Genomic DNA, 14,206 nt, shown 5'->3' on the forward strand with positions numbered 1-14,206 from the left:
TTATGTATCCAGTTGATTATAACAGCATATTATATCATCTATTCAATGCAATCTTAAAATTACTTTATTAACAATCTTAATTAATTTATGCAGTAATCAATTTTACTGCACAAACAATAGTACCACATTTTAATGAAAAAACACCGCTACAAATGTAACTTCTGTATTCAAAGTCTTAAAAGATCACATTATCAGAAAACTGGAATGTTACTAAAACTTAAAAAGTAAAAGCACAACAGTCCCTAACAGTTTTATACTATTTTTAATATTACTGCTGAATGTGTCATTTTACAGCTAAAAAAGTGGAACTACTTTAACTACTGTAATCATTTCATTTCCTTTTTTACATTGTACTGAGCTGCACAAACTGGGTATAAAGATGTAGCAACCTGAGTAACATTTGCCAACATCAGCCCTAGCAAGTAACTCTCTTCCTCCCTTTCATGTTTCATACTTACTTGCCCTGAATCCGTCTGGAAGTTCCACCAGCTCATCTCTCTGTCCCTCATCATCACAGGTGGCCGTACCATGCTGAGGCTGCACAGCTGTATGACTCCCACGAGTCCTGGCCTCAACACTCACTTCTTGGATGCTGCTAATATCAACATGAACTTGTGCTGCTGCTGAACATTTAAATTAATTTGTGACATTTAGCGGCTTCACTCTCTACATGTTGCATTTTTTCCCCTCGCAGTCTCAGCCCCACCCTTTTCTTTGCACTTTTTACCTCCATTATCCATACTGTTGCCACTTCCACTTCTCAATTATCATCGTTGCTGCCACTAGTACTTCTTCTTCTTCTGCTCCTTTGTCTTTTTCTTTTCAATAATTGAAATAATTGACATGGGCAGCTGGCATCCAACTTGCATTGCTGCCACCTACTGGACTGGAGTATGAAACAGTCGATCAGCAGGGGGACAAAACAGGTGATGACTGCGAGGCAGCCGCTGGCCATCCTGGTGTACTGGCCGCTCTGTGATTCTCCAGAACACACAGACGGCCGGTCCTCCTCTGCATGGTGCCCCAAAGCATTCTGGGATTCCTTGTGGCACAAACCAGGAGGCCATAGATCAGACTGTCTAACAGATTACTTCTGTCTGATAAAAACTTCTCCTCTAAATTAACAGGGAGTTAAACAGGATGCCAACGTTAAACTGAAACTACACATAAGGCTAAATTATGTTAGATAATCATGCATATCCATACTGTAGGTTTTCTCTGATATTAACTTTTATCCCATGGAAAGCTGAGTCCAGTTCCTAGCCTGATCACTGCCAGACATGTTGAATCCAGAAATCCCTTTAAAAGAAGCTGTCAGACAAAGTGAAGTAGGCTACAAGATCTCAGAAAGAAACGCATCACGCCACCATCCAAAGAAATTCAAGAACAAATGAAAAACAAAGTGATTGGAATCTATCAGTCTGGAAAAGGTTTAAAAGACATTTCTAAGGCTTTGGTCAGAGCCATTATCCACAACTGGAGAAAACTGGGAACAGTGGTGAACCTTAAGTCAAAAAATCTGAAAAAGGAGAAAAAATTAATAGATAAGAAGTCAGGAATGTGGGAAAAGAAATTAATGTGTGTTTTTTCATTTAATATTTTTTATTTAGCATGTCACAATCAGGACTCAAACTTAGGATTTAGATTTTTTTATTTCATAATTTGAGCATTTCAACTCATAATTTTGACTTATATAACATTTTGAGCTTTAAGATTCATAATTCTAATTTTTAAGTCATATTTTGACCTTTTTAACAAATTATTTTGTATTTTATCTCATATCTTCAACTCCAAACTTTGACTTTATAATCCCATAGTTTGACCTTTAAGACACTATTTAAAATGTTGAATCATATTTTGACTTTTAATTTCATGATGATTAAATTTATTTCATATTTTGACATTTTAAACTCATGATTTTGACTTTCTTTCTTATATATTTTTGCCTTTATAAAACATTATTTTTTTAAATTTTAAATTCATGTTTTGACCTTTTTGAACTAATAAATGGACTTTTCTCAGATTGTGAGCCTTTAAACTTTTCTTTTTAACTTTTTAAATGTCAAAATCATTTATCATAAGTTTTTTCATATTTTATTCCTGGTGAAATGAGGTTGACAGTTTCTGGTTTAAAGGTGACCCTGTTAGGCCCTCAGGTTAGACCTGAATCCAGAATCCGGCCCCTGCTGTGATTGAGTCTGACACCCCTGCTCTACGTGGACTAATTTGACAAAGTGTCTTCTTTGGAGCCTTTCTAGTAGGAAAGTTTGACAAACTGCCCCCTTTGGTGCCTCCAAGTGGGCAAAACTGGACAACACTTCTGCAGCGGTGCCCCACAAAGTCCTGCAGGTGTCCTATTTATGATTCTTGTCCTTGGCCCTCAAACATCCTGAGTCTGCTGCTGCTTTCAGGCATCAAACTTCAAAATGACTCCAAAGTCTTTTCTACACATGATTGTTTTTCAAATGTGTGTAAACTGTATTTATTCATTGGAAATGTCCATTTGGCGTCTGCTCCCTTCTATTATTTTGACATTGACATGTGATTTGATGAAGCTGTGAGTCTAACATCCATATTTGTCCTTTTGTCTCTCACAGAGGACGCTTCTGATGGAGCAGCTGACCTGCAGGAAAACCAACATCTTCACCCTCCTGCCTCTTCATCACCTACACTGTAAAACCAAACTAGTTGAAATGAGCTGACTGAGCAGCTGAAAATGACTTAGACTCACTTTTACTTGGACATTTATGTTGGTTTCACTTTTTCAAGTTCAACTACACTGTGGAAACTTTTCTACACTTCAAAATTCAGTTGAAAGCCAACTCAAAACAACATGTTTAAGTAGTTTAGTGAAGCTACATGTAGCTCAGCCACTACAGTTTCCCTTATTTCTAGCACAGACTTGAATCTTCAACATTTCTGCCACTCAAGGTGTGCCAACTGAAGAGACTACACGTGACCCTGGATTCGATGAAAAATCTTAATGTCCCTGATCAAAATCCACTAACAGAGGTGTTGGTGGGTTTCTACAATGACCAATAAGGTTAGGGGTGAAAGACAGCAAACTTGTCAGTGCTCAGCTCTGATTTCCTCAGCTCTGAATTGTTGTTTGTTTGGACACATCGCCTCCTAGATGTGGTCTGTATCTGACTCCCATGTGAACTGTTGTCAGTCCTGAAGTGACCCTCACACACCGAAGAAGCCCCATTTTTACCACATTTAGAACATTGTTCCCAACGTTTGCTAGATATATTTTAATATGACAAACATATGAGAAATAATTTGGCTCTAAAATTAAAAACATTATTGACAAATGTGAATCTTAAATAATCTGCTTAATGTTTAATGATTTATCTAAATAGTATAGTATAATAGTATAATATTTGGTATATTTTGTTGGTGTTTGTAAGGTTGATTTCACCAGAATCTTCTGTTTTATCATGTATTTGAAGTCTTTATTCTGAGGTACTGTATTAGTGGCATTACGGCGCCCTCTGGTGGCAGTAAGGGGGTACACTGCATCATTTCTGTCCTTTCCTCAGTCTGCTTAGAGCTCCACTGTGAGAGGTGTGTATTCACTGTAGCTCACTCATAAAGTGCAAATCTAAAAGTTCTCCGTCTGATTGAACTGCTAAAAACAGTTTGTTTGTTGTAAATATCTGTACAGGAGATGAATGAGTGACTTTTTCTTGTGTATTTAGTCTGTAAATCAGAGTTAGAGAGAGCTAGCTTAACACGTGTTAGCTATGTGTGCTTGTGTGTGTGTGTGCTTGGGTGTGTGTGTGGGGGTGTGCTTGTGTGTGTGTGTGTGTGTGTGTGGGCTGTTGCAGCCATCACATCTTCTATGAGACACGTTTTGAGCATTTCTTTTTGTCATGTTAGGCGTGTTGTGAAGATAGAACCCATGTTGGCAGCGCTTTGCTCTCTCTGAATTCATTCAGATTAAAATGGAGTTTGATGAGACCAGCCTGTGTTCTTGTGTCCTTTGAGCACCTGAACACAACACAGCTACATAACTATATAATAATAAATCTGAATATTTAAATGTAATTTTAAATGTTTACTGATAAAGTGATGAAATACAGAACAGTCAGACAACAGCTGGAGAAGAGAGAAAGCCACGGAGTCTTTCACCAGGAACAGTAAAGCTTTTAGCAGCGTCTTAGTGAGTTCACTGATAAAAGCTAGCGTGGCTAGCTATATTAGCTTGTGCTATTAGCACCACGGGGATTCACAGGAAGCTCCTGGTTTCTGTGCAAATATGTGAAGTTCATTTTTAATTCAGGCTGGGATTATTTAGTGTTTAAAAACCTTTAAAGAAGAATATTTCATGCAGTATTAAGTGTATAAACTTGCTAAGCCAAAAGCTTCATCCTTTTATTTGTGTCCTGATTTCATACTGATGTGAGTGAAAGCTATTTTCATACTGTGCTGTTTTGTTTTACATATTCAGTGATGATTTAAAGTTAAATTACAATGGAAAAATGCCTTTTCATTTGAAACCTATGATTGTGAAGTGTGAAATGCATGATGATATTCCATATTTTAGTTTCTGATTTAAAGTGACACACGTCATGTTTTCAGTAATGATTTAAAATAAGGAAATGCTGTTTTCTTTATTACCATGTTAAATATTCATTCATTCATGGGTTAAAAACACTAAATTCATGGTTGACTGATGAGAGTCAGTAAAGACAAATACTGTACAGTTAAAATGATTTTGTTTGTTGAATTTCTATGTTGCAGTAGAAATTGTGAGAACCTGGAATGAAACCCATTATGGCCATATAGAGTTAGAAACTGATGACCTGAAAGTGATAGTCCTGTTTCTATACAGACTAGGTTTTTGAGCTACCCTGGACCCCCTTAGACTGGATTTGGATTCACCTTGACGAAGGAGATGGCGAGCCAACCCTGAACCCGTTAGAAGGAGACTGTCGTTCTTCATCTTCACCACTAGAGTGTGCCAGTGCGGTAGGACTGTAAAGCTGATTTTTTCCTGACTTTGGATTTTTCTTTTTAGAGCTCTTGACTGACTTTAAACACCCAACAACGTTTACTGACCTTGCTTCAACAGACCAACATTCCAGTTTAAAGGAAGAACTGAATGGACACTAACGCTTCAGTGTTAGATACTTTCAAGGATTTGAGTATTTTCTGTTGTGTTGTGAATACTGTTAAAAGGCTCTGTTTATTGAATGCACTTCAAATACCTTTCAGTACATATCCTTTGTTCAAAGTGCACCCTAGCTTCAGTCATTCATGTCTGTCAAATAACTTTCATTACCACTCCAGCACCGAACCTAGACCCTGGTCCATTAAAACCTAACACACTGTTACTCCAGGTGGGTTACATTATACAATTATAAATGTGACAGACCACTCCATCGATCTTACTGCTAACATCACCCGGCTCATACAGCGTCATAATGGGGATTTCTGTTAAATACAACACAATGAACCCCTGCCTTGTAGAGATGGTAAATCAGCCACCGCTGTAACTTTGGTGATAAGGAAGTCATTATTTTATTCACTCTTTCAATGAAAATATGAATAATAACAACAGCAGTATAATACAATAACATTTCTTCTTCCACACTGACGTTATGTAGAGCTGTTACTAAGTCTCATACAACTGCTGCTTTCTGTGTGATGAGAAAGGCAGCCTTGCCTGTGAGCCTGCGCTGAGGGCAACAGACCCAGCCTTTACGCTTACAGATCTCAGCGCACGCTTACGGATCTGAGTACAAATCATGCAAAAGTCACGTGTGTATGACAGCTATTTGAGAGGCAGATTCTGAACCAAAATGAACTAAGTCCACAATTACAAATTGATCTACATATTTGCAGATTAGTGTACGCATTTGTGGATCTTTGTACAAATTTTCAAAACTTTGCACACATTTGCAAATCTTTACACGGATTTGCAGATCTGTGCATGCATTTGTGGATTTGTGCGCAGATCTTTGTACGCATTTGCAAATACTTTTGCAACAATGATAGCTCCACATGTCACTCCTTAAAAAATCAGTCTGCATCCATCCTGACAAAGAGCTTCATACAGCACCGGCTCATACGTCACAGCTGTGCCAAATTAGAGAGATGGAGAGCAACTTTTAATTCAGTTTTTGATAGCTGGCTGTGAGGAGAAACTTGTGCCTTTATCTGTTGTATTTCCATGGTTGATATCCACATAATACTCAGTCACACCACTGTGTTTAAAGGGACATATCTGACCTTTTTAAGACAAGTTTATATTGATCTCAGAGGTCCCATACCTGTGAAGTTTGTTGCTGAAAAAACACTCCAGTATTGGATGTTTGCATGTCTAAAAAACACTCTGTTTCAGCCCTGCTCAGAACGAGCTGTTTCTCTGTCTGTGGCTTTAAATGTTAATGATCTGTCTGACTCCGCCCCTGACCACGTCCCTCTCAGGAAACTGATGTGGCACTCCTGGTGTTACAGTGTTATAGATGCTTTTATCCAAAATCAAGGACCTGACTGGGATTTGAACCATCAATCTCCCAAACTAAAGTCAGCAGGGTAACCCACTGAGCTATGAGCTGGTAGCTGAGAGGAAGATCAGCAGACCAGGGTCAAACAAGAAGCACTTTTGGTCAAAATACATTTCTGATATACTTCTTCAGTTTATTATTGATGAAAAATCATTGATCCTGGCATACCATACAGTCAGATAAATACTCTCCACAGGTCTGCCCCCTGTAGTAATAGCTTAAAAACACCATTCAGTAAATCACTGTTATAAAGGAGTGTAAATGTGGTACAGTACATGGACAGACCATAAAACACTTGACAGCTAATGTGTCAAACTTTATATATTTGTAAAAACTGGATTTACCAGAGCAGAATATGATGTCTATGGGTGTTTTTGTCCCCATCAGTCATCACTGTGGTCTGAACTACAGCAGCACACGGTCAAAAACAAAGAGAGTCATATAGATGTCTAGATTATTCCCACCTCTTGGTTTGTCAGTATTTATAGTTCATAAAAGATGTACTTGTTAGATTTGATGAATTGTGCTAGCCTAACTCATGAGAGGGAAGTAGACTTATAGATGACTTTTGTTCTCAGTTTGTTCTACTATTTGTGAAAAATATTGAGATAATCTAAATTTCATTTGGTTTAGTGAGGAATGAGTCACCTTTCTATACAACAGATGTGATTTGGCTTTTTTTCCTCCCATTGTTTCATTAGGAGGACAGCTACTCTACAAACTGTCATCATGACAAATGTGACATTCATATGTTGTGATCTCTGGTGTTTAACGTCATGATACAAACTGTTATAACTTTACCAGGCTATCTATCAATTCTTCTTTTTATGGAAAAAGCAGAACTTTAAATGAACATTTGGTTTATTTAAACTGATCCATAACATAAAGGGTTAAATTCAATCTAACTGCATGTCTGGATACAGACAAACAGTGATACTGTGAACTGATTGAGCTTGTGAGTAAAACATGAACTTTATTTTTATGTTCAGACATATTTTTGGGCTTTTATGCCTTTGTTTAGAGAGAGGGACAGTGGATAGAGCTAGAAACAGGGATTAGAAAGTGAGGGCGTACTTTACAGACTGATTAGACAAAAGCTTACAAGAACCTCTCACTGTGTTTTCTTTCTAATACAAAAACATGTAAAATTATCCTCTTAATGCATTTATAGATGATATTAAATACAAATATTTGTATTTTTCTTTAAGATTTTCTGCTGAAATTGATGTCTAAAAAGCCTAAAATGAAAAACACAACAATTCAACATATTTTTGCAAATAAAAATCCAGACTTTGGTCATTTTAAAGGATCAGTAAATAATAAAATAATTGATTGATATGCAACAGAAACTGAATATATCTGATTGTACTGTTTGGTTGTTTAATCTGACTTGTTTCAATGTGCTGGTAATCTTAATTGCATTGGAAAGAAGACAAACCTCCATGTTATTTGATGAATGTAAAAAATAAAACATAAATACTTTTATATATCATTAATATGAATGTGTCGTGGGTTTACATGGACTCATGCAAAGATGAACATGAATTTAGATATCCTAGAAAATTGGAAGCCATAAGAACGGATGATCTAAAACATTAAAATCCTTTAAATAATTATTTTTGGGTCATCTTTAAACCTTTGCAGAAGAAAGGTCGCTGCTCATGCGGTCGACTGGTCAGCATGCAGAGCAGCTGTTTTTCGTTTTATGTTGATTTCCACCTACTTCGTCCTTTTTTCTTACTACTACGTGTGTGTCCATGTTCTTGTACTGTGCTAAGTTTTTGAAGTCTGTTTTTTGCTTCTTTTTAATCGCCACTTAACGCGGAGGAGCAGTTCTTTCTTCCTTCACCCCCACCCGTGAGCAGCCCTCCACTGTTACCCGATGGCAAAATTACCTACAGAAGAGACTTTCTGCTGCAGCTCAGACTTTTACCTCACCCCAACCCCCCCACGGATACTTTTCCTGAAGAAATACTCCACAAAAAGTCATCCAGCACAGAATACCACGCTCACAGTGATAGCAAGGTAACCAGAAGGGGCAAGAAAAAGGGTGGAATAAAAGCTAGACTCAAACGGGAGACTTGTAAACAACGGCCGCTTCCCTCTATCATCATGGCTAATGTGCGCTCCCTCTGCAACAAAACGGACGAGTTACAAGCCAACGTTAACCACATGCATGAATGTAGAACTGCCTCTATTCTTGCTCTCACCAAAACGTGGTTAAATAAGAACGATGATGATAGCACGCTGCACATTGATGGCTTCGCCCCCTCTCTCAGACTCAGCTGGGACAGTGAGTGCACCCGTAAACAACATGGCGGCGGCGTGTGTCTCTATGTAAACACACCCTGGCGCCCCACCGTCGTCATGAAAGAGAAACTGTGCACCCCCGACATCGAGCTCCTAGCTGTCTCCCTGCACCCTTTTTATCTCCCCAGAGAGATTCCTCAGCTTTTTGTCATCCTGGTTTACATCCACCCCAGAGCAAACGCAGCCACTGCCACTGAACACATCACAAGTACGTTAAACAGACTGGAACACATCTCACCAGACTCCCCAGAATTCATCCTGGGTGACTTTAACCACTGCTCTCCTGATAAATCACTCAAAGACTTCCAGCAGTTTATCACCTGCACCACTCACCAGGGGAGGACATTGGATAAATGCTATGGTTCTGTCCCAGATGCTTTTCGGTCCATCGCCCTCCCCCCTCTTGGCACTGCTGACCACAACACCATCCTGCTTGCTCCAGCTTACACACCTGTCATAAGGAGAGCAAAGACAGTTATTAAAAACATCAAGCAGTGGACCAGCGACAGCATCCAAGCGCTTCAAGGCTGTTTTGAATCCACAGACTGGAATAACCTCCTAGCCCCCTCCAATGACATGGAGGAGCAAGTGAACACTGTCTCATCCTACATCAACTTCTGTGTGGACAACATCATCCCCTCAAAAAAGGTCACCATCTTCCCTAACAACAAACCCTGGATCACAAAAGAACTGAAGGAAATCCTCAACAAGAAAAAAAGGGTTTTCTTCACTGGCTCGGAGACTGAAAAGAAGGAGGTCAACAGAGAAGTCAAGCGTGCCGTAAAAACTGCCAAGCTGAAATACAAAAACAAGATGGAGGAAAAATTCACCCAAGGGAACCTCTGCTCAGCGTGGCAGGGCCTCAAAACCATGGCTGCTGTGAACGTCGCTGCCACCATCCACAAAACCATCCAGGTTGCAGGCAGCAGCCCTACATCTCTCCCTAACGACCTTAACTCCTTTTACACCAGGTTTGAGACTAACAACTCGACCCAGCTGCTAGAGACAGAGTCTACACTGAAATCTGGTGACTCCACACTCACCTTTAAAACAGAGGAGGTGGTGAGAGCCCTCAGAAGGACCAGGGAGAATAGCTCTCCTGGCCCAGACAACATCAGCGGCCACGTCCTGAGATTCTGTGCTGGGCAGCTGGGGGGCGTGTTCCAAACCCTGTTTCAGAGATCTATGGATACCAGCACAGTCCCCCAGCTGTGGAAACGCTCCACAGTCATCCCCATCCCAAAGAAAAGCACCATCAACACCCTGAACCACCTCAGGCCTGTGGCCCTCACTTCCCTGGTGATGAAGGCCATGGAGAGGGTCATAAAACAACACATCCTCACAGTAACCAACACCCTGATGGACCCACTACAGTATGCTTACCGCGCAGGCAGAGGTGTTGATGATGCAAAAGCATTCATCATCGACACCGGACACAAACATCTGGAGCAGCCCAACACATCAGCCAGACTCCTGTTTGCAGACTTCTCCTCTGCATTCAACACTATGCAGCCTCACATCCTGGCCAACAAACTCACCTCCTGTTTCCACCTGGACGATCAGCTGACCCTGTGGATACTGGACTTTCTAACCCACAGGTCACAGAGAGTCCGGGTCAACAACACCTTCTCTGACCTCCGACACACCTCGACTGGTTCCCTTCAGGGCTGTGTGCTCTCACCTCTGCTCTTCATCCTCTTCACCGATGACTGCAGATCCACACAGCCTCAGTGTCACTTGGTGAAATATGCTGACGACACAGTCCTCCTGTCCCTGCTCTCAGGCCACTCACAGCACCATGGATCAGCTCTTCAGGAGTTTGTGGAGTGGTGTGACAGCTCACGCCTTGAGCTGGACGTGAGTTAGACCAAAGACATGGTGGTGACTTTCTCCACCAGGCAGAGAGAGCTGGCTGCAGCATCCATCACCTCAATCCATGGGAAGCCAGTGGAGCTAGTGGAGGAGAATAAATACCTGGGCACCATCTTCAACAGCATGCTGAAATTCTCCTCTAACACAGAGGAGATTCTCAGAAAATGTCACCAGCAGCAGTATCTCCTAAAGAAACTCAATTCTTTTGGAGTCAGCAAAAACATCCTGCTAACTTTTTATTACTCCTTCATGGAAAGCATCACCACATTTTCCATAACCTGCTGGTTCCACTCCATTAGCCACCAGAACAGAAACCACCTGGAGAGCACTGTCAGAGTCTGCTCTAAGATCACTGGACTCCCAACAAGAACTCTTTCCTCCATCTATGAGCAGCAAACACTCAGGACCCCTCACACACTCTCCACCCTGCATTAGTGGCTCCCCTCAGGGCGCAGACTCCGCTGCCCTGGCTGCAGGACACAGAGGAGAAGAGCAACCTTTGTCCCCAGGGCTGTTCACCTCTCGAAGAAAACAAAAACAAAAAGAAAGAAAACAAAAACAAAAAAAAAACAACCCAAACTAAACTGAACAAAAATAAAAACACACAGGGATTGGCAAAGCTGTGAGTTCCCCACCATAAACTCTCTACATCATGACTACCTCTCTCTCAGATGCACCTTAAAATTCTGTCAGTTTGTATTCTCATCATCATCATTATTTTTCATACAACTGTATCTTTTTTACTCCATGGTAATTATTTACTTGACTGCACTTTCTGTCTGACTTTAACATTGTTTCACGTACAATAGTTCTGTTGATATATTTATTTTCTGTGTGGTACACCTGTCTGTTTGCACTGTTTCAACCTAATGGTTCAGTTTTAGTCCTTTCATATAGCTCTGTCTGATATTTATTCACTGCTGTAACTGATCCTCCTGCACTACTACAGTTAGCTTTGTTTATTTATTAGACCTGTACGTTTTTATCTTTATTTATTACTTTTTAAATTATTATTATTATTTCTTTTTCTGCTCCTTTATTAATACTCTTAAGTTTAGATTTGTACATACCTTTGTCCTGCCTTATTGTTCTGTCAACTGACACTTTGTCTCTAACCTTTGTTCTTTTTTGTAATTCTGCTGCTCTAAAGTGCCTTAAATTGCCCCTTGGGGACAATTTTTTTTTTTTATTGAATTGAATTGAATGTCAAAATCTTAATTTAAAAAAAAAAAACTTAAAAAAAAAAAAAATAAATAAATAAATAACTGCAACAGCAGCAAACATGTCCTGCAGTCTCCAGTGACAACATGCCTCATTCAGGACCAGCACTCTGCAGAAAAGGTAGGACAAGATTGTGCAACACAACCTGCAAGGGCAGGGGGATGCAGACTTTTGGCAGATGATTTTGGGCCAGAGACTGCTTTACTGAGAGAGCAGGGTGAGCTTGCACATTGTCTTGATGAAGAATGAAACTATTCTACCATAATTGTGGTCTCTTTCTGCTGACTTTTTCTCAGTTTTTCTTCAGCATATTCTTAATTGTGTTGATTCAATGTTGACTCTTCTGGAACTTCTCCAAAGTTATACCCTTAATGTAAAAATAATAATAATAATAATAATAATAATAATGAAATGGCCTTGATTTGTAGATGATTTGTGGTGCTTTCTTCATCCTCAGTGACGATGGGGTCTTCCAGTGCATTGGCTGCTGTTTTGTCTTCAGGATCGTACTGGAAGAGTTTCCAAGTTTCATCACATGTAATAACTCCTAAATACTGGGCTTTCCTTCAATTTCTTCTAAAAGGTTTCTACAAATGTGCTTCTGTTTTTCCTTTTGTTCAGGAGTCAGACGTTTGGCACACACTTTAACAATGTTGAAATTTTCATGCAAAATTTTCTGAACTGTCTTTATTGTCTGTCTGTCTTTTTTACCATTTCTGCTATCATTCTTACACTGAGTCCATCATTTTGAAAGAATTGTTCTGTTTGTTGAATGTTTTCAGGAGTTTTTGATGTGCATGAGCACCCAGAACGTTCATCGTCTGGACATCCTCTCTGCCTTCTTAAATCTTTTGTGCCATTCAAACACACGTTCACATGACATGAATTTACCCATACTCCTCAGTTAATGTAGGCTACAAGAAGATTCAGCTGCTGTTTTGTTCAAATTCACCAAAAAATTCACTTTAATGTTTTGCTAAACTTTTAAGCTCATCATTTTCTGATGGCTCAGCAAAATCATGTGCACTTCAGTCAGCATCTAACAGAGAACTAAAGACATCATTTACTGGAAACTCACAGCAGTTTTATGTGAATAGCCAGCCTTTAATATATAACACTCAGTGTGACTGAACCACATGGTTATATCTCATAAATGAAGTCTAATTATTTCTTCTTCTTCTTCTCTTGTTTTATCGGCCGGTTGCAAACATCTTTAAGGTGTAAAACCACCACCTACTGTGCAAGAGGGTGCAACATCATGTCACTTTCCTCGGGTTATGTTATAGCCTCCAGCCCTGTGTCCCGTAGGAACACAAGCAGCGCCCTCCTCCCACTTCTTATCCCTTCTCCTTCTGTTCCCAGTACTCATTCAAGGCTCCACTCCCGACCTACCTTTTTGATTTTTTTCTTCAAATCTTTTCCTTTTTAATTCATGTAGTATATAATTCTGCTTACTCACAGATAAGTGTTGGTTTTTATTACAGACAATGTTTACGAAGACAGGTAAGTGTCTCAATTAAGAGGACAAGAGGCTGGTAACTTCAAATTCAGTTTGCATTTATTAAGAGTTTGTCAGATAGGAAAGTCCAGCTAGACTGGTCTAATTAAAGGCAATCAAACAATAAGAATAAACACAGCTACCACAGGAATGTGCAAAAATGCTTCCACCATCTCATTTGATGCAGTAGTAAAAAACTTATATTTTAACAGTAGAGTTAGAGTTAGAGTAGAGTTTTCTTGTGTGAGCGCTCATGTTGCCTTGCCAGAGTTACGATTTAACCATGTAGATTGTTTAGCAAATGTTTGTCATGCGTGTACTCCTCACGGCACTTCCTCATTTAGTGACCCGAAGCAAAGGGAAAGAGAGAGGAAGAGCCCTGGCTACGTCACCCTTATACAGCCTCCCACAGGGAAACAGCGACACCACATTACACTAAGAATGTTTAAGAAGGTTTGAAAACTTCACACTTCCAGTTTTGTGGTGGCTGTTTCCTGGTTGGATGCAGTCACTTTTTGAAATCCACATGGGATGCTAAGCAACCTCAGCAGCCTCCAGAGAGTTCCAGAAACACCAGCAAGAAATAGGCCTGCATACAAGCAACAGCTTTAAACAACAGAGAGACATGTTTACACCTCTGTTTCTGCATGGATCTGATAGGAATGCACCATATTATCAGCAGATATCAACATTTCTGCCAATATTTACTACTAATATTTGAACTCTAATAATCTGCCTAAATCAGCTGTAAATATTATAAACAAATAAGTGAGAGGAGTTTTAGTCTGGA

The sequence above is a fragment of the Cheilinus undulatus genome, linkage group 13 (assembly GCF_018320785.1).
Source record: "Cheilinus undulatus linkage group 13, ASM1832078v1, whole genome shotgun sequence".
Lineage (NCBI taxonomy): Eukaryota > Metazoa > Chordata > Actinopteri > Labriformes > Labridae > Cheilinus > Cheilinus undulatus.